This window comes from Ochlerotatus camptorhynchus, unplaced genomic scaffold, assembly GCF_037179485.1.
Source record: "Ochlerotatus camptorhynchus isolate MF236.1 unplaced genomic scaffold, CSIRO-AGI_Acam_v1.1 ptg000003l, whole genome shotgun sequence".
NCBI lineage: Eukaryota > Metazoa > Arthropoda > Insecta > Diptera > Culicidae > Ochlerotatus > Ochlerotatus camptorhynchus.
The window spans coordinates 1,314,044-1,335,942 of NW_027040495.1; the positions used below are offsets into that span (position 1 = coordinate 1,314,044).

General features: G+C 39.7%; 1 long non-coding RNA gene across 1 annotated transcript; it reads right to left on the minus strand.

The window, feature by feature from the left end:
- Positions 1-11,560: 11,560 nt before the first annotated feature.
- LOC135709534 (uncharacterized) lies at positions 11,561-17,058 on the minus strand. The gene is made up of 2 exons (XR_010518353.1): positions 16,900-17,058; positions 11,561-12,284 (listed from the first exon to the last, which is right to left on the minus strand). It is a non-coding gene; the product is annotated as an uncharacterized LOC135709534 (long non-coding RNA).
- Between the last annotated feature and the right edge of the window lie 4,841 nt (positions 17,059-21,899).

Consider the following 21,899-nt stretch of genomic DNA (forward strand, 5'->3'; position numbering starts at 1 on the left):
TGAAATTATGTTGTTAGCGGAATGCTTAAATACTTGTGATCTTGACATTTTTACCTAGGGGATGAGTACTTAAGGGGGTTAGGTTTTAATAAGTCTTTAGTGGGTATGACAATGCATTGTAGTCGAAATACATATCTGTAATAGATACCAAAATTATTGAAGTGGAATTAAATGGAAGATAACCTTTTTTTGCTGTTTTATTTAAGCATTCCGTTAGCAACCCAATTTAATTACTTCATTATTTTCTTAGTTTTTTCAATGTCTTGAGGTCAATATAACCCGAAATGATCTTCCATAACGGCGAGCATCTACATATTTGAACAATGGATGATTCTATGACACGTGTTAGCAATATTGCTCAAGGAATTGACATGAGATCATTCTCAAGACAATTCCTTGAGCAATGTTGCTAAAACGTGTAATCTTTAAAAAAAACAAGTTAATTTTTAACAGCTCGATCAATTTAACCCGATGATAAATTTTCCCCCGGTTGACGGTAAATACATTGTCGCTGCTTCGTTTTTTTTTTGCGAACCATGCTTATTTTCTCATAACCTTTACCGCGTGAAAGATCAAGGGCAATTCTTCATTTACTGGCTTTAGGAACGTCGTCAGCGTAAAAACTTCAATACTATAACGAGCCGCCTAGGTTAGCATCACAGTTGCATAAAAATAAATATAGTAAACAAACTTTTCAACGTGCTCTTAACCACGGTGCACAGTGGGACGACTGTTGTTTTAAATCTTTTCCAACATAGTGATTTGAGGCACCTTATTATGTGTTCAAAATATTGTTTAAAAAAAATTCATGTGCTTGGATGAACCAAACATTTTTATTAAGAAATGTTTATTGCAAATACTATCATGTAGAGTTCAAAACAATAATAGCATCATTTACTGGGTCGTTGTCTAGGTTTGTTTCAATATCCATAATCTGTTTCAGCGCTCTAGATCAAGCAAAAATCGATAGACCGATGGGCTGCTTAATATAACAAAAAAAAGGTTTTCCGTTCAAAATAATCAGAAAATAAACAGAAGCACAAACTTGAGCAAAGAGTGGTCCAAATATTTTAGAAGTCATTTAATAATATAGCATTAACAATGAATACTTGCCACGGGTTTTGAGTATAAAGTGTTAGTTGTCATCGTTAAGATGAGAAACAATGTTTGAATTGAAATTATCTATTCAATTACAGTTTTTCCTCAAATTTTCATCTTTACCGCTATGCACATAATTGTATGCTTGTCGGATTAAATATTGTATTCGAAAAAATGCACTTTTGTGTAAACTTTTTATTAATTTAGCGTGTAATGTTTACATGTGCACAATCTCGTCTCAATCTGTCAAGTGAGGGATTCCATCCAGAATGAGCTGAAAAAACCTGAAATCGTGCTCGACCATCTTCGATTTGGATGATACTTTGCCCATATTGTCAGTATGATAGACCAAGTATTTTCCGCAGGAGAGGAGACCCTTTTGACTCAAGGGTAATTTTTGAAAAGGGCCTATGTGTTTTTGCACACATACTTTTAAAAAAAATGTAGTTCAAAAACAGTTGGTTGTAGAAAAAATTTTACTAAGAAGGAGTTGTAGGAAACTAATAAGGTTTTATAAAAAAAATATTGGGCTACAAAATGGTGAGTTGACAACCTGGAAGGAGCGGAATACCTAGCCCTGGTCCTCACAAGTTCCTACTTCACGCCTCCTCGAGTCATATGATAACAAAAGACTACCAGCTGAAACATGGACACAGCTGGTTGGCGTAGCCTGGGCAATGTTGCCAGTCCGGCAATAGCAAAGTGAAGAGGTGCGACGCGAACAGTGGCGCGGTAACCATAGTACGGTGATAGAGGAAATGCTTCACCAAACCTGAGCGTCTGCTCACCATGGAGGTGCGGCTCAAAACGGCGTCTGTTCTCCATGTTAGGAGCGGCTGATCACCGTCCTAGTGCCAGCGTGGGACTCTAAACAGAGCTGTGCACGATGGTCCCCGGCGAGACAAAGGGTTGGGGCAGGCCCAACAAGCCGCCCTGAAAAAAAAAAACAAAGTTGCAAATACCGAAGAAAGAAATACGGATCGGAACAATCGGCACAGACCTACGCGACGAAATAAGGACTACGATTGGAAACTCGGAACATGGAACTGCAAATCGCTCGGCATCCCGGGTTGCGATAGGTTAATCTATGACGAACTTCAACCACGCAACTTCGAAGTCGTAACACTGCAGGAACTTTGCTGGACGGGACAAAAGGTATGGAAAAGCGGGCATCGAGCGGCTACTTTCTACCAGAGCTGTGGCACCACCAACGAGCTGGGAACCGGCTTTGTAGTGCTGGTAAGATGCGCCAACGCGTGATTGGTTGGCAGCCGATCAACGCGAGGATGTGCAAGTTGAGGATTAAGGGCCGTTTCTTCAACTACAGCATCATCAACGTGCACTGCCCACACGAAGGGAGACCCGACGACGAGAAAGAAGCGTTTTATGCGCAGCTGGAGCAGGTGTACGACGGCTGTTCGCAACGGGACGTCAAAATCGTCATCGGCGACATGAACGCTCAGGTAGGACGGGAGGCAATGTATAGACCGGCAATCGGGCCAAACAGCCTGCATGCCGTATCGAACGACAACGGCCAACGATGCGTGAACTTTGCAGCCTCCCGGGGTATGGTAGTTCGAAGTACCTTTTTCCCCCGCAAGGATATCCACAAAGCCACCTGGAGATCATCTGACCAACACACAGAAAACCAAATCGATTACGTTCTAATCGACGGGAAATTCTTCTCCGACATTATCAACGTCCGCACGTACCGCAGTGCGAACATAGATTCGGACCACTACCTAGTTGCAGTATGCATGCGCTCAAAACTCTCGACGGTGCATAACACACGTCGAAGTCGAACGCCACGACCCAACATTGAGCAACTACGGGACACCGGAGTTGCCCAGGACTACGCGCAGCAGCTGGAAGTTGCACTACCCACGGAAGAGCAGCTTGGTGCAGCTTCTCTTGAAGATGGCTGGAGGGACATCCGTTCAGCCATAGGTAGTACTGCTGCAGCGGCACTAGGTACTGCAATCCCGGACCGAAGAAATGACTGGTTTGACGGCGAATGCAAACTGTTAGTAGAGGAGAAGAATGCAGCACGGGCGAGAATGCTGCAACACCGCACGAGATTGAATGTGGAGCGATACAGACAAGCGCGGAACAGACAAAACTCGGTTTTCCGAAGGAAGAAGCGTCAGCAGGAAGACCGAGATCGCGAGGCGATGGAAAATCTGTACCGCGTAAACGACACACGGAAGTTCTACGAGAAGCTAAATAGTTCGCGCAAAGGCTACGTGCCGCAAGCCGATACGTGCAAGGACTTGGACGGTAACCTTCTCACGAACGAGTGTGAGGTGATTGAGAGGTGGAAGCAGTACTATGACGAGCACCTCAACGGTGAAGCAGCAGAAAACGAAGGTGGCACGGCAACAGACCTTGGAGCACGCACAGAAGACGACAGGCTACCGGCCCCTGATCTTCAAGAAGTTGAGGAGGAGATCGGTCGGCTGAAGAACAACAAAGCAACTGGTGTAGATCAACTACCAAGTGAGCTATTGAAATACGGTGGTGAAGCACTGGCTAGAGCGCTGCACTGGGTAATTGCCAAGATTTGGGAGGAGGAGATATTACCGGAGGAGTGGATGGAAGGTGTCGTATGCCCAATCTACAAAAAGGGCGACAAATTGGATTGCTGCAACTACCGCGCGATCACACTGCTGAGCGCCGCCTACAAGGTACTCTCCCAAATTCTATGCCGCCGTCTGTCACCATATGCAAGAGAGTTCGTGGGGCAATACCAGGCGGGATTCATGGGTGCCCGCGCTACCACGGACCAAATTTTCGCGATTCGGCAGGTTCTGCAGAAATGCCGCGAATACAACGTGCCCACACATCATTTGTTCATCGATTTCAAATCCGCATACGACACAATCGATCGAAATCAGCTATGGCAGATTATGCACGAGTACGGATTTCCGGATAAACTGACGCGATTGGTCAAGGCGACGATGGATCGAGTGATGTGCGTTGTTCGAGTATCGGGGACACTCTCGAGTCCCTTTGAATCTCGAAGGGGGTTACGGCAGGGTGATGGACTTTCGTGTCTGTTGTTCAACATCGCGTTAGAAGGTGTGATCAGACGAGCTGGGATAGACACAAGTGGCACGATATTCAGGAAGTCCATCCAGCTCCTTGGTTTCGCCGATGACATTGACATTATGGCACGGAACTTTGAGATGATGGCGGAAACGTACATCAGACTGAAGGCTGAAGCTAGACGGATTGGACTTGCCATCAACGCATCAAAGACAAAATACATGAAAGCAAGAGGTTCTAGGGAAGACAATGTTAGCCTCCCACCCCGAGTTCAGATTGACGGTGACGAAATCGAGGTGGTCGATGAGTTCGTGTATTTGGGCTCACTGGTGACCGCCGAAAATGATACCAGCAGAGAAATTCAAAGACGCATTATGGCAGGGAATCGTGCCTACTTTGGACTCCGGAGGACGCTCCGGTCGAATAAAATTCGCCGCCGCACGAAGATGACTGTCTACAAGACGCTGATTAGACCGGTGGTCCTTTACGGCCACGAGACCTGGACTATGCTCGTGGAGGACCAACGCGCCCTTGGTGTTTTCGAACGGAAGGTGTTGCGTAGCATCTACGGTGGAGTGCAGATGGATGACGGAACGTGGAGGAGGCGAATGAACCACGAATTGCACCAGCTGCTGGGAGAACCATCCATCGTCCACATTGCAAAAATTGACTGGGCACGTCGTAAGAATGCCGCACGACGACCCAGTGAAAATGGTTCTAGAAAGCGACCCAACAGGAACAAGAAGAAGAGGCGCGCAGCGGCAAGGTGGATCGACCAAGTAGAAGGTGACCTGCGGACCCTTCGCAGACTACAAGGCTGGCGAACTGTGGCCATGGATCGAGTAGAGTGGAGACGACTTCTTCGGACAGCAGAGGACAACAAGGCCTTAGCCTGATTGGTAGTAAGGTAAGTAAAAAAAATATACACGGATTTTTTTTTCGTTTTTTAACAAAAAAAAAATTAAAAATAAACCTCAAAATTTAAATAACAAAAAAAAACGTATTTTTGATTTTTTTTTATATTTTTTTTATAAAAACTTGAATAGAAAGCAGAAGTTTTGAAAACAACTCCAGGATGGACAAACTTTCAATAAAAAAGTTTTTCTAATAGCAACTTTTGAGGCATTTTTGAAAATTTCCTTAATTAACTGCAAAATTTTCAATTTGATGTTAGTATATGATTATAAAAATCATTTCAAACGATAGTGCTCATATCAATAAACTTTCTAAATATAACCGTTTTCGAGATATTTCAAATTTACTTTCATCAAAATCATTTTTTTGTAGAAAATAAGCCATTTTCATAAGTTAATCGTGATTCTCCATCAGCATTGATAAGTTTAGCAAGATACACATATATTTAGCTTCAATTTGTCTTGTGACGATTGAACGATCAGACAACCCGTTTAGAATTTACAGGGGAAATGAAAACACTATTATTTTAAATATAGAAACCAACACAAGTTAAGTTGCACTTATTTTCATTATCAAGCGTAGTTTCATCCTATTTAAGTTGTTAATATTGATGTACCTATCCATCTTATTATTTTAGGTACATTATAATGTCTTCCATGGTATTTTTCATGAAAAAAAGAGCTTCTCTGTTAGAGTAGCTTCAATACCAAAACAATATTTATACCTGAATATCCAAATGGTACCTACGTTTGTATATAAGCATGACCATCCTTTTGAAAACAGATCTTTTTGAGTGAACAAGTATAATTTGAATATGGAATTCAAGAAGGTCGAGTGTTGCAAGCCGTTTCCTAATAAATGAATGGTGTTCGTCAAAGCTTCGTAAATTATCCGAAAATTTGATTGAAAAACATAAGTTCCTAGAGTGGAAATTTAATCTCTATCAATCTGTGATACGTGTCGCTTGAATTTAAATAGAATCGAACCATGTGCTGAAAATCTGGAACTAGAAGTGTAACCGTCAGTCATGGACATCGCGGAGCCGCAGCCATCTACATCTCGACATGGCCTCGAAGAAATACCATCAACTACGTCAATAACAACAGCATCATCTCAGGATAGTGGAGAGCAACAATTTTCCAGGACGCATAATATTGAGCTATTCAACAAGGGCATAGCTGGTATCAACGTATCGCCAATATCGACAAAAAAAATTCCAGAATGTTTACTATCCCCGGAGAAAGTATATGGACATTACCAATGGCATTAAGAAACGCATCTTCGGTTTTCAAGCGGAAGAAGATGACCTGGAGCAACTAAAATTTAAAGCTGCGGAACACAATGAGATGATCGGACAACTGAAGGAGAGATTTGCTGATCCAGGTTCATCGAGAGACGATCAAATAAGGATTCTGACGATTTTGCCGAAATCTTGGGATTGCAAACGGTAATGGATGAGTTTGAAACAAATAAATACATTGTATTGCAAGCTCGATGCTTGGCAAACGGGAAAGGAGTATTGGCCACCCCCCAAGGAAAGGTTAGGACACGGTTTGGATCCCGACATTAAAAACGAGGTATTGCAGTTCTTCGAAAGCGACCAGATAAGCAGAGCCACGCCAGGACTAAACGATTTCGTTTCAGTGAAGAAGGAAGGTAAGAAGATTCCTATTCAAAAGCGACTTTTAGTTTGTCCATTGCGAGAAGCTTTTATTAAATTTCAAGAAGTTAGTAAAAATAGCTTTGGATTTAGTTCATTTGCAGCACTAAAACCAAAGCATTGCAAATTACTTGGTAGTTGAGGTTCTCACAATATTTGTGTTTGTACCATCCATGAAAATATTAATTTGTCTTAGAAAATATTCATTCGAAAAAGATTTCAACCATTATTTTGAAGAAATATTATGCAGCTCATCATCCAGAACTAAACATTGTTATCTCCGCGAATGCGAACGTTGTCCAGGTCTCTCAGATTTTAAAAGAAGTTTTTCAGAAAAATTCGAGGAACAGAAATATGTTTTGAACAATGGGTTTCAACTGATCGATGTAGTTAAGAGAAATTTGTAAAACCAGTAGATGGATTTGTTCCTTATTTTTGCGAAAAGTTGGAAAAACTGGTATCCCATGATTATATTAAAACTCAGCAGTCTAGTTTCTTGAGAAATACAAAAAATACTCTTAAAAATGGAGAAGTTGTCATAATTTGTGATTTTTCCGAAAATTATGCATTTGTTCTTCAAGATGCTGCCCAAAGTAGTTACTGGAATAATCAACAAGCTACTATTCATACTTTTTGCATTTATTATTCAGAATCAGGTATAATTAAAAATTTAAGTTTGATCGTAATCTCTGAAGTTTTAAAACACGATACAATTGCGGTGCAAGTATTTATTTCAAAATTACTGACCTTTTTGCAAACAAAAATACAAGTAAAAAAAGCGATGTTTATGTCTGATGGAGCTGCATCCCAATATAAAAATTGCAAAAATTTTGCAAGTCTTTGTAAATTTAAAACGAAGTACAATATTGATGTTGAATGGCACTTTTTTGCAACTTCGCATGGCAAGGGACCATGTGACGCGATGGGTGGCACATTAAAACGAATGGCAAGGAACGCAAGTGTGGCTGTAGAACACGAACATCCAATCACAAGTGCAGCAGAGTTATACGCATGGGCTAACCAGAAGAGTAATGATTATTTAGCAAAAATGTCATTTTGTTTTGTGTCACAAAAGGAATACCGTTCCGATTCAAATTTCGGACGATTCAAATTTCGGACACTTTCATTTTTAATTAAATATTACATCCAGTTAGAAACAAAGTAATAATGTTAGATGATCGTGGAGGGCACTAGTCAAAAAAATTTAAAATTTACAAGACATGTGGATCATATTCGACCGAGATAATCAACTTTTAAAAGTGTCCGAAATTCGAGTTTAAGTGTCCGAAATTTGAATCGGCACGGTACGAACAGGGGGCTGCAGAATGGAAAAGCAGTTTTGAAAAGGCCAAAACGATCCCAGGTACAAGAAAATATCACTGTATTGTTCCGATTATATCAGCGAAAATATCAGCGAAACTATTTTCGAATGACGAAGAACGCACCATTCATAACATATAAAAACCCGAATTTATCCACCTATGGTGTGATCAGACCCTTCTTACTTATTCAAGTTTATTTATTTTATTGTCATTATCAGTGACCAAGCCCCCCACCCCCGTGTCATCCAGTGACGCTACGCCACTGCCTGGGGGTACCCGGAATATATCCGGGTGTAGTCTATTTGGTGAGGCTACCAATCAGCTTATCATCGTATTTTAATGTGATTTAATGGGTTTTAATTCAATTCATATTCAAGCAACTTCCCCGGGGTACCCGGAACATGTCCAAGTGTGTCCAATGTGGTCTGGAACACTTAACACGACTTGCATTGATCTTATTTTTGAATTCTGTAGTAATTTGATGCGTCGCATGATGGTTTTGATACGTTTTCCGTTAAATCCAGCGTGAAGGCCCATATTCACCGGATCTTATTCCGGCCATATCTCCGGAACCGGTTCAGCGATTCCAAAACCGTTCAATAGCGTTCAATGGGACTCCAAGACCTATCATTTGGCGCCGAGTTTGTCCAAATTGGTTGAGCGGTTGCTGAGAAACGTGAGCGCATTCATTTCGTTACATACACACACACATACACACATACACACATACACACACACACACACACACACACACACAGACATGTTCCGATCTCGTCGAATCCGATCTGAGTCGAATGGTATATGACACTCGGCCCTCCGGGCCTCGGATCGATAGTCGGTTTTTCAAGTGATATCTATACCGTTCTTTGTAAGAAGGGTAAAACATGCCAATCAAAAGTTCATCAAATAAAAATATATCCAACGAAAAGGTTTATGTACATATTATTAAAGACGATCGAAAGTAAAAAATGTAAGATGCAAATAAAAACGCATGGGTATTTAATTTATTTATCTTATTTATCTTATAAGTTTAATACCAATTTTCCAATAGTCTATTGGTTGAACGGTAAGTTGAAGGTAAGTACATGCATATCTTGCAAAACTTATCATATTTGATGGACAATTACGTATAACTTACGAAAGGGCATATTTTCTACAAAAAAATGATTATGATGAAAGTAAATTTGAAATATCTCGAAAACGGTTACATTTAGGAAGTTTATCGATCTATCGACTATCGTTTGAAATGATTTTTATAATCATATACTGACATCAAACTGAACATTTTGCCGTAAATAATGAAAGTTTCAAAAATGCCTTAAAAGTTGCTCTTAGAAAAACTTTTTTATTAAAAGTTTGTCCATCCTGGAGTTGTTTTCAAAACTTCTGCTTTCTATTCAAGTTTTTATAAAAAAAAATATAAAAATAAATCAAAAATACGTTGTTTTGTTATTTGAATTTTGAGGTTTATTTGTTTTTTTTTTTTTTTTATAAAGCCCTATTAGTTTCCTACAACTCCATGTTAGTAATTTTTTTTCTACAACCAACTGTTTTCGAACTACTTTTTTTTTAAAGTATGTGTGCAAAAACACATAGGCCCTTTTCAAAAATTACCCTTGAGTCAAAAGGGTCTCCTCTCCTGCGGAAAATACTTGGTCTATCATACTGAAAATATGTGCCAAGTATCATCCAGATCGAAGATAGTCAAGTTTGGTGACTGACCGATTTGGCGTGGAATTGGTCAAGTGGTTATCGAGATGACTTCCAAGCAAGAAGTGCTTCGACAAAAAATTATGGGAGCGGAGACAATTTGACCATAGACTAGCAGGTCCCGAAGAAACGTGCTCAACTTTTTGGCTCAGCTCTGGTACTTTCTTCAGTCCCAAGCTAATCGATTCACCCCTCGAAACATAGGAAAATCCACTAACCCCTCATTTTATCTGTCAAACTTTCATAGCGAATCTAAACAAACCTTGTAGTACTAGAATTTTGTCTAGAATGGGGTACGTTAATCGATTGCTTGGGACCAATAGGCTAGTCAAGTAGAGAGCCAATTTGAAATCGTTAGTTTCGTATTTATTGTTGATTCGCCCGTGCCCCGTGTGGTAAAATCGTTCAAGGAGACCCAGACGACCCATCGACGATCTGGCAGCGGAAGAAAAGCGAAGAAGACCGACCCCGTGAACGCAAGGAAGGGCAGGGATTACTTCAAGCATAATCTAAACCTTTCGATTCGGGACATGGCCAAGAAGGTAAAGGTTCTTGGTTTGTCCAGCACACAATGAAGCAGGCCGGACTTCATGTCTTCAAGGTAAAGAAGGTGCCTAACCGATCCGATAAACAGAATACGGTGGCCAAATCCCGCGCCAGGAAGCTGTACCGCGAGTGGTTGGTGCAGCCGAAATGCATCGTAATGGACGACGAGACGTACATTAAAGCGGACACCAAGCAGACCCCCGGCTTGGAGTTTTTCGTCGGCAAGTTCCGGAGAATTTCTTTAGAAAAAGGTCGACACATTTGCCAAGAAGTACTTAGTATGGCAGGTGATCTGTGGGTGTGGCAATTTCAGCAAGCCGTACATAACAACTGGCACTATCAACGGCAAAATATATAAAGAAGAATGCCTCCAGATGCGTTTGCTGCCCTTTTCTCCGGTCCCACGTAGGTGACACTCTGTTTTGGCCGGATCTGGCATCGTGCTATTAAGCAAAACCGGTGATGGAGTGGTACGAAGCCAACGATGTTGTTTTTGTGCCGAACGAGGCAAATCCGCCAAACTAGCCTGAACTTCGCCCAATAGAAAAATTCAAGGGATTATGAAGGGCAAGCTCTGGAAAACATGAAAGGTCTTCAAAAACGACAAGGATTTGAAGAAAGAGTGGATGAAAGTGTGTAAGAACGATAGCGGAAGTGTTGCACAGGATTTGATGGGTAGCGTTAAGCCCAAGGTGCGGGCATTTAGAGGAGGTTGAATAAACCAACTTTGCAAAAACATAGCTCATATGTGTTTATTTATTCCCTGAGAGTTTCATAAATATCCAACTTAAAATGAATTTTTGATGATCATTTTTGGATTTTTTCGAGTACAGTTTTTATCCTGATTTTTTTGCAGTTGAGGCTAAAATCTATCTGAACATCTGAAAGAAAAATGATATAAATAGTATTTTTGTTTTCCTTGATTTGTTTTCCGTCGATCTAGTTTTCCGTGCTGAGCACCAATGCTACCGACGCCAGGGAGGCAGCTCCCACACCTGGACCCTACCTATTGAACCGGGGACCAACGGCTTTACTTCCCTTCTGAAGGAAGGCGTGATCAGAGATGTTATGCCTCAGAACATCCCGGCGGCGCCGACTGGGATTGAACCCAGGCCTGCTGGGGTGAGAGGTAATCACGCTTACCACTACACCACCGGCGCCGCTTATAAAAATAGTAATTCATGAAAAAAAAAATCAATTGCGACCGGCTTCGCCCCACTGTGTGGAGTGCTTGTGGGTGCAAAAGAAGAATTGCAAACAACAGTTTGATACATGGGGTTCAATAAATTTATTCACAAGGTACTTAAAAATGCGATGTTACACAGTATTGATCATTCGCACTTGCAGTACTTTTTTCGCATGTAACAATCATAAAGCATTTACAATTGTTATGAGTACGGCTATGATTGCATCCGAGTAGTGCTCTGTTGGCTAGACGATATAGTAAGTCAGTAGTTACAATTTATTGTTTTACAGTTCACGAGCAGCAAATCGGAATAGATGAATCCTACTCAATAAGCTTCATCCAGAAAATCTATTCAAACCGAAAACCAGTTCACGATTTTTTTTTCCGTTAACAACCATCTCCGAGAGATTTTTACACCAGCACTATCGAACACTACATAAAAGGGTTTCTATTTCACTAACAAAATATCAGCTCACACGCTGTTCACTCATTCATGGATTTTTTGGTTTGCTTAGCTAACGCGCCGGTCTCGACTCGACCGCCGACCTTCGCTTCCTGCACGTGGATGTGCAGCGATGCTATGAAGCTGCTGCAGAGGGTCCGGTTTTCGGTTAAATATTTAAATTGTACGAGATGTGGATCGTTTCTTCATCGCCGTCTGCCACCGGGCGCCCTCCTCGCCTACGAAACAGAGGCGGAATATTGTGTAAAACAGCTTACAGCAAAAGCTGGCTGACAGTGATTCTTCGCCGGTGATGAAATTCACCAGAAAATCACAGTCTTCGTTGGTCGGTGTAGGATTCTGCGAATAAAGGAAGGTGTAATTAGTGCTGGAATTTTATGTTAGGTTTTTGGATTAATGCTTCAGTTCTGAAGCTAGAAGAGTGGAAAGCACAAAGGTTAGTACAGTAAAAAGTCGAGAATTTAATAGGCGTAGGCACCCAAAGAACCTATTCCAAACAGGTCGCTAAACAATAACTCTCAACACTCGTTTTGTGGACCACATGTTAGAGCATATATTGGTTGGGTTAATTTTCCGGAGAAAATCCCATGCGTGGAATATAGGTCGGTAATGGAGTCCGTGAGCTCCCGGAATCGAAGCAAATCGGATTCAATTGCGATATTTCACTTTATTTATTCAGTTTAAATCACATTTTGATGCTTAAGACTTTTTAAATTGCCAGTACCGAAAGGTTCAACTCTTAAAAAAATTTCATTCAAGCGTACATCGAGCACTTCGGGAACCGTCCGGAAGAAGGGGATATTTTTAGGGAACGATTGAGCGTCCAGCTGATCGAAATGCGGAATGCTGTAAAACAGTATCGCACACTTTCTGAGTAACTGCTTCGAATCCATCGGGAGAAAATCGCCTGGAAGAACGCTGGATCGCACAGCGCAACTTTTGAATGCTAAACAAACTTTGACGTTTAACTTTTTGCAGGAAAATTTGTCCCCATAAATGCTGCCATAAATCTGAACGGGTTAGGATTAAGCAATTCAGTCTGCAAGTTTTCTTCATAAAAGCCATTTTAAAACCTTATGAATTTGTTAGGGATTTCTTGAAAGCAAAACAACTTTTTAACAAATGGCCCATGAAAAACAACTTTTATGCTTCCACCATATTACAATCATTTTTTTAGTTTTTTTTTTACTATAGTCCATTTTCAATCTATGTTTCCTTGGATATAACTTTATTTTGGTCAATTTAGCTCTGAACAAATATTTCAAATGCGAAAATCATAACTTAACAAAACTTAACATAACATAACATAACATAACTTAAAACTAGGCCACTTTATGAAAACTACTTTGGAAATTCAACAGGAATTTTATACGATTAGTTTTCATTTTAATTGTTTTGAGGTCGGATGGTATTTATGAATCATTTTCTATCTTGATTGATGCTTTTCTAGTGGATTTAGCAAGCGGCTAGGGAAAATGACTCAAGGCTTTTATTGTAGCCAAATAGCCTTTATTGTAGCTTAGATTCGGTTTTCAAATGGTTCTCAATGCGTTCGTCATACAACTTTTTTGCAGTCAATCAATCTTGAAGAGATTTGAGAAAACATCATTCAGAACGTTCTTCAGGGTGGGCCAACTCGACAGATTCTACACACTTAGAAAAAATCATGTAAATTTAGTTGCTCTGAGAGTGACATATACGAGTGTCAATTTTGACATAATGTTGAGTCATAAAAGACGCAAAATATAGCTCAATCAAACGTACTCTTCGTCGAGCAACGAATTTTTCAGTCTCGGAGCACTTAATATTACATGACATGTTTGTTTACGTCTCATCTTTTATGTCAAAGATGGATTCCGTCCCGTGTAAAATTAGCTATTTCTAAGTGTGTAGTCCTAATGAGGTTTTGGTGGATGCATCAATGGCAAAGCAGCCTTGACCAGGATTTTATGAATGTTGTTTTATAGTAGCTTTGTAGTACTTCATAAAACTTAAAATGCTACTTGGAAGACAATTATGGAGGGCACTCCGTTAGCTACGCCAATGCTTATCATTGATTTTTTTTTCTTTGATTTCTTTTCCATCGATCTTGTTTTCCGTACTGAGTACCAATGCTACCGGCGCCAGGGAGGCAGCTCCCATACCTGGACTCTACCTATCGACCCATCAACTCATAGACCGGGAACCAACGGCTTTACTTTCCTTCCGAAGGAAGACGTGATCAGAGATTTTGTGCCTCAGAAAATCCCGGCGGCGCCGACTGGGATTGAACCCAGTCCTTTTGGGATGAGAGGCAATCACGCTTACCTCTACACCACCAGCGCTGCTACTTATCATTGATGTACATCTATATATATATATATATATAGATGTATATATATATATATATATAAATGAATGTCTGTATGTCTGTCTGTGTGACCCTTATAGACTCAACAACAACTGAACCGATCGGCGTGAAAATTTGTATGCAGGAGTTTTTGGGACCAGGAAAGGTTCTTATGATGGTTTGAGACCCCACCCCTCTCTGTAAGGGGTGGGGGGTCTCGCATAAAAATGAAACAGAAAAATATAGCATGCTTTTTTGAATCGGCGCATAAACTCAAGCTAATATTGAATCCCGAACAAGGCCGTGCGCACTCAGCTAGTATTAAATAAAAGAAACCCTAATACACTTCCCTGAAGTATACCAAAGTTATTCCATGCGGGTTGAGGAATAAAAACACTAAAAACCGACCTTTGAGTTTTCCCACTCAAATAGCTCTCAAACCAGTTCTATGTAACATTCGAAATTTCAAAGCGCTTTATTGGCAAATCAAAGTTGGCACTAGTTGAGAATAGAAGAACTATGAGAGTGATGATTTCAAAATTTTCCTCCGGGAGGCAAACGAGTGCAATCTTAAAATGCTTTTAATTTGCTATTGGAGCATTTTGTTTAAATCTGGTTGCTGCTACAGTTGTAGAAAAGCTAAAATCTATGTATACATCTAAAAATCTGAAAATAATTTTTTTTTCTATATTTTATGTCTATTGAGTAGTCCTTAACGTACTAACGTAGCATTAACCAGATTTAAATAAAATGCTCCATTTGCAAAATAAAAGCATTTTAAGATTGCACTCGTATACCTCACCGTGTAAAATTTTAAAAACCATCATCACTCTCATAGCTTTTCTATTCTCCACTAGTGCCAACTTTGATTTGCCAATTGTGTTTAATACCAATTAATGATCCTGAATTTTCGCTAAAAAAATGTATTGGTAATATATTTTTTTAATTTCCATATGTGGTTTGAAAAATCAATGATAAATATATGTTTTCATTTTAATGATTTTGAAGGCGAACCAGCCTAAGGCTGAAAGCCTCCTAAATAAAGCTAAATTAATTAATTTTAATGATTCAATTCTGAAAAAAAAAACGTGATAATATATATGCGAAACACTTTTTTTTTTCGATAAAACCGAGAGTGATACAAACGGAATGTGAAAAACCATGATAAAACCGAAACGCAACTGCATTTGTACTAATGGCCAAAACATGTCTCGATGTTCTAGATTAAAAAAATCAAACTGCGAGTGACAGTAAATGAAATTTTAAACTGATTGACAGAGTGGTTCATTGATCAAAAAACCACAACGTGAACGGTTTCATAATGTCGCATATTCAAAGCACTGTAGTTTATCATAGATTTGTTCAAAAACAAGGAGTGCAATTAACATTTCCTTTTTCCTTTTCCTTTTTCACATCACTTTTTGGTACGCGCTACTTCCCAAAATGACACATGCATTGTTTTGTCAATTTGACATCGAAAAATATTAATGATATAATGATAATGATGATAGAATAGCTAAAATCAGACTCAATAAACTTCATCATCATAAAAAAAAACATTGCCTTGTATGTTGCTTCAAGAAAAGAGTTATTTATTTACTTTTGTAATTTTCAACAAATGTCGCGGCATTTCGCGGCCAAAGCCGGCCATTGTTCCTAAATATCTCTCATGTTTTCATATATTTTACTTCAAGTTGTGTCCTTTCAAATGCTAACTTGAAAATGTGTGTGTATTTGCCCCGTGCTGAGTAATTAACATTTGAAAAGGGCTGATTTTATGGAAAATTCGTTGATATTGCGTGATATTTAGAAGATATTGATTTACATTAATCGGTAAAAGAGACCATAAAAAGAATCAAAAGAGCATTGGGGAGCAGGGAGTTTTAAAATTGACGCACCCAATTAAAGAAAAACATTTTCCAACCGCTTTGGCAATATAAATGGGACAATGTGGGTTCTTCATTAAACCATTAATCAAAACGATCAACACATATTGGCAGCTAGGTTGATAGCTCTTAGGTTTTTTAGATCGTTCCAATTGTCTTCTAGCGTTCAAGGATTCCGTCTGCTTCACAGAATAGCACAAAATCCGGTGACACACTCATTTATTTTGAATATCTTTTTTTTGCCATATGAATATTCATTCAAACCACCATTCACAATACAGAAACACACGACCAGGAAGCCGGAAACAACCAAACAGAACCGAACGCAAGTTTATACCACGAGTTGATTTTCAAGTTCATTCGAAAGGGTATTTTCCATTCTGCCATGGATTATGACGCACATCAAACATGCACATACAAATATTAACCAACAGCAATTCACACGTTACCGATACTTCATAGCACGAAACCACTAGGTTGACAGTTGCAAGTGATGTGAAATCTTAATCAAGATATCCTTCAAAATGATCATGAGCTTGCGAAAATGCATCGCTTCTACATCGCAAACGGCTCATCAGTTCGATTTAATTTCAGCTTCTCGATCACGTTTTTCTGCTTTCAGTAAGTAAACTACGATATAATGTCTCGTTCAATTAGGTACAGGCATGGTATAAATCCAGTGTGCAAATGGATAAAACAATCGATCCAGAACAATTTGACAAACACGAGATATTCGAACCTTTTCCTCCTGGATATCTTCGACACCACTTTCGATACTGATGATGAAACTTGTGTCGGTAATATTCCTCTTCAGCAGCGGCATGCTGAGGCTTCTCTCTCTACACTGGACCGCTCCAAGGTGCTAACAGAGACTGAAACCATCAGCTGCGGCTTAAGCCTCACCGAACGTGTGTTGACTCTTGGGCTGTTATTATTATTATTTTTTTTATTATAGAGGTTTTAAAAACTCTTGGGCTGTGTTTTGGAGCTTTTCGAGCGGCTCCCAATATGATGGCAATGTAGTTGAAGGTTCAGCTCGCTCTCGCCTAAGATCCGCTCTCAGAAAATGTGGCTTGACTCTAAGTAAAGATCGCAATGATTTTACTGTATGTATAGTTGGGTAGTTATGTATAGACAAGTGCGGAAAGGTAGAGTGCTGCGCGTATACCCCACAATGCAATGCAAACGCCAAGACTAGGTACGTACCTTGCTGGCTTATTTGGTTTCAATTATACGACTATTGCACAATCTCGCGGGTTGATGCATTGGCCCTGCGCGAGAGACTGCAACCTCAGTTATAAGCGAGCTGCACACTCACCTTCTAGGTCTTTTGCTATGCAGCGTACAATAAGCTCAAGGGTATAGTACCCTACTGTTGATCACTAATGGGGTGGACACAACGTGCAAGTTCCTGTAGTACAATTAAGGATTTTTTATACCGGATATAAGTACGACGGTATTCATTTATTTATGCCGGCAATTATTGGGCATTTACCTTGCTAGTCGCTACCAACTAGTTTCCACTCATTATTTCTTCGTCGTTCTTCAAGGTCGCTCTCTCGTGTAGAGTTGACGCGCACAAGCTCTAGCTAGCATCAATGGGATGTAAAGTGGTAAGAATAAAGGCTCGGTCATGGATGAAGTAACAGCACCGTTAGCATTTCAGTTGTTTTTTATTTTGAATATATTTTTAATTATAATGCTGAGTTCTACAAGTGTAATGTTTCAACAACAAATAAGCCTATCATGGGCACGGGAATAACGACACATTTAAAGCAGTTAGATTAATGTTGGTTCCCATTCTAGGCTTATATGTTTAGAGATGCTAAAGGGTGTCCACGATGAAATTGCCACACACAAAATTGATTCGCAAAATTCGAGTTTTCATCCGATTGCCATCAAATTTTCAGGGATTGAGAAATAACGATTAAACTTCATTTTACCATTTTACTCGTATTTTATTTACAGTCCATACGCAAATGCCCGCACCTTGGCCTTAACCCCGGCCATAAGATTGTGCACAACCTGTGAATCAACCGTTTTTTGCATGTAAACCCATACTTTCTTCAGTTCCTCGACTGTCTTCACTACCTTAGGTCGTTTAAGAAGGTGCTGCTTCATAATCGCCCAGTACTTCTCGATAGGGCGGAGCTCCGGAGTGTTGGGAGGGTTGAACATTTTCGGCACGAAATTGACCTTATTGTCCGTATACCACTTCAGCACGTCCTTGGAGTAGTGGCATGAGGCCAAATCCGGCCAGAAGATTGTTGGGACGTTGTGGGCCTTCAGGAGAGGAAGCAGCCGCTTCTGGAGGCACTCTTTTATGTACACCTGTCCGTTCATCGTGTCCTGGGTCACGAAAGGTGCACTCCGCTTCCCGCACGTGCAGATGGCTTGCCAAACCAGGAATTTCTTCGCAAATTTGGACATCTTCTGAGTGCGGACATGCTCCGGAACGCTGAACTTATCCTTGGCCGTGAAAAACAGGTTGCCGGGGATCTGTTTGAAGTCGGCCTTCACATATGTTTCGTCGTCCATGATGCAGTATTCAACTTTCGTCAGCATGTTGAGGTACAACTTCCTGGCACGGGTTTTGGCGGACTTGTTCTGCTTCTCGTCGCGATTAGGGGCCTTTTGTACCTTGAACGTTCGAAGCCCAGCCTTAGTTTTGGCCTTTTGGACAAAACTTCGGCTTAGGTGCAGCTTTTTAGCCACATCCCTAACGGAGGCGTTCGGATTTCGGTTGAAGGCCCCAACTACGCGGTTGTGATTTTTGGTGTTGTACGGAATACTTTTTCCTTCACTTCTGGGCTTCCGATCGGTGGTCAACCGTTCCTCGAACCGCTTAATCACTCGCGACACCGTGGAATTCGCGATTCCCAACGTTTTAGCGATGGAACGATGCGAGAGATCCTTGTTCTCGTGATGAATGCGCAAAATTTTATCACGCACGAGCTGTTCTTTCGACTCCATTTCCGCGAGTTTTGATCACAGGACTTTAAATAATGCTCTATGAACTAAATCCACCCAAATTTTCATTAAATTCTACCCAACGGTTAAAAAGTTAGAGCAATTTCATAGTGTGGCAATTTCATCGTGGACACCCTTTAGAGCAACCCTTTGGTGTGTAAGGTGGTGTATGTGCAACATATAGACAGAATAAGCGGAAAATGTGTAAATACATACATAGGAGGATTAATTGTTAATGCCTTGTAAAAAAAAGTCATAACTAAATTCAAAAGGTAAATCTATCAGGTGAACAGTATAACGGTATAACCATATCTGGATACCTAGAACCAGTTTCGAAAAATGTTTAAGAATTTCGATTGAGATACATTACATTTTTTTTTGATTTTTTTTTTTTATTTGTTCTCCGTCGATCTTGTTTTCCGTACTGAGTACCAATGCTACCGACGCCAGGGAGCCAGCTCCCACACCTGGACCCTACCCCTATCGACCCATCAACTCATGGACCGGGGACCAATGGTTTCCGAAGGAAGGCATGATCAAAGGTTGTATGTATCAGAAAATCCCGGTGGCACCGACTGGGACTGAACCCAGGCCTTTTGGGGTGAGATGTTATCACGCTTACCACTACACCACTGGCACCGCTACAGAAACATGCGTTGAATTCAAACCTATGATTGCGACTACATCTTTTATGGCAGCGATTACACTAGTTTACAAAAAAAGTAAACATAAAATTGAACTTAAATCTTTTACCCGTGATTCTCATGTAAAATCATGCACTGAATCCAAAAATGTAGTCAAAATCAGTAGAATAGTTTTCGAGATACAGCTAAAAATGAAAATTCACTTTAAAAAAGTGTGTATACTAGAATACAAATATCTCCGCTTTTAATGAAACTACATCAATTATCTTAACGCAAAAATTAATGGTAAGAAATTTTTTTTTTGATCAATTGTCAAAGAGATTGATGGTATTGTTGTTAATTAATAGTTTGTTTATTTTTTTATATATTGTATTTTTCTAAGAAAATTGAATTTCTTTTTAAACAGTGTAAATAAAAATGTTTGTTGTGGTTTTACCATTAATCTTACTGAAAAATGGGTTTAAACGATCGAAAGCGAATTTTATCATCTTTAATTTGGCGTTAAAATAAATAATACAACTTCATTACATTTGCAGGGCTGTTACAACAGGTGCGGATTTTGCGAATTTCGCGGATTTCGCGATTGTTGCGGATTTGAACTTTCAGTCGCGAAAATCGCGGAAACATTAAAAGATGTCGCGAAAATCGCAAATGGACTGATGTGCTGTCACAAAAATTGTGGAATTCAATGTAATCTTTCCATCCCAGATTGTTTTGTTGTTCATTTGGCTCTTAAATTTTTACCGGTTCAAACCAAACACTGCAAATAATCGAGAAATGATCTCAATTCCATAAGTCACACCGGATTTACACGGAAATTCCTATCAAATTTGAGACATTATCCTTTTTTCCAATATGAACATTTTTTTTTCGTTGTCATAAACGAATCGTTTCTATGCGAGTAATTGCCATGTATACCGGATATTTAGGTTACCCGTTAAAATTAATCATCTGAACTGCAGGACGATTTGGATTACCTAGATCATCTGGTATACGTGGAAATAATTAAACATGATCCACATAGACACTGTGCATCTGTCTGGAAATATTTCGATACTAAAGACATTGTCCCAATCTCGGTTGATCTAGTAAATCAAATTATCTGAACTCCTGGACGATTTGAAGAACCTTGAACATCTGGATTACTCGGAAATAGATCATGCATGATCAATATAGACACTTTGAATCTGATTGGACATTTTTCGATACTACAGACATTATTGCAGTCTTGGTTGATCTAGTAAAACAAATCAACAGATGTCCTGGTCGATTTGGAAAACCTATAATTTCCGGTATACATAGTAATAAGTCGTGCATGATCCACAAAGTAACATATATACGATTCGGTTATGATTTGACAACGAAAAGTGCTAGGTTCATATTTAAGATAAAAAAAAAATATCATGAAAATGTTTCACCATTGGACAGAACCCAAGGAATATCCGTGTAAATTCACAACCGCGACGTGACCAACAAGTATGACCTATGAAACTCTGGTAATTTCTCGATTATAGAGCTAAATTAACTGCAACATTTAGGACAGAAAAATACGTCAGAGACGCAAAGGTTAATTTTCAAGAAAATTTGCATTCAAATGAAAATGCATTAATTTTATTATAATAATGTTTCATCAAATGTAGGCCGGTATTATTCAATAGAATCTCATAATGGGTGATTTATTATGTTCACTATTTACTCAGAAGTTATACTATACATAAATAGCTGAAGATGATACTTTAGCTCAGTCGGTAAAGATGCAGCTACAAAGCAAGTCCATGCTGGAGGCGACTGAGTTCGATTCCCGTCCGGTCTATTAATTTTTCGGGTTGGAAAATTTCTCTACTTCCTTGGGCATAGGATGGTACAGGCATATAAAGCTCTCAATTAAAATGTGAAAGTACTTCAAAGGACACTAAGTTGGGAGCAGGCAAAATCTAATATGCTATAAGCAATAAGCTTGAAATGCCATGTAGTAGTATACAAATGCCCTGCATTTGGAGATATTTGTATTTTAATAAACAAATTTTTTTGAAATTTCATTTCATTTTTTAGCTATATTTCAAAAACTATTCTACTGAGATTTTTTAGACTACATGTTTGGATTCAGCGCACGATTTTACATGGA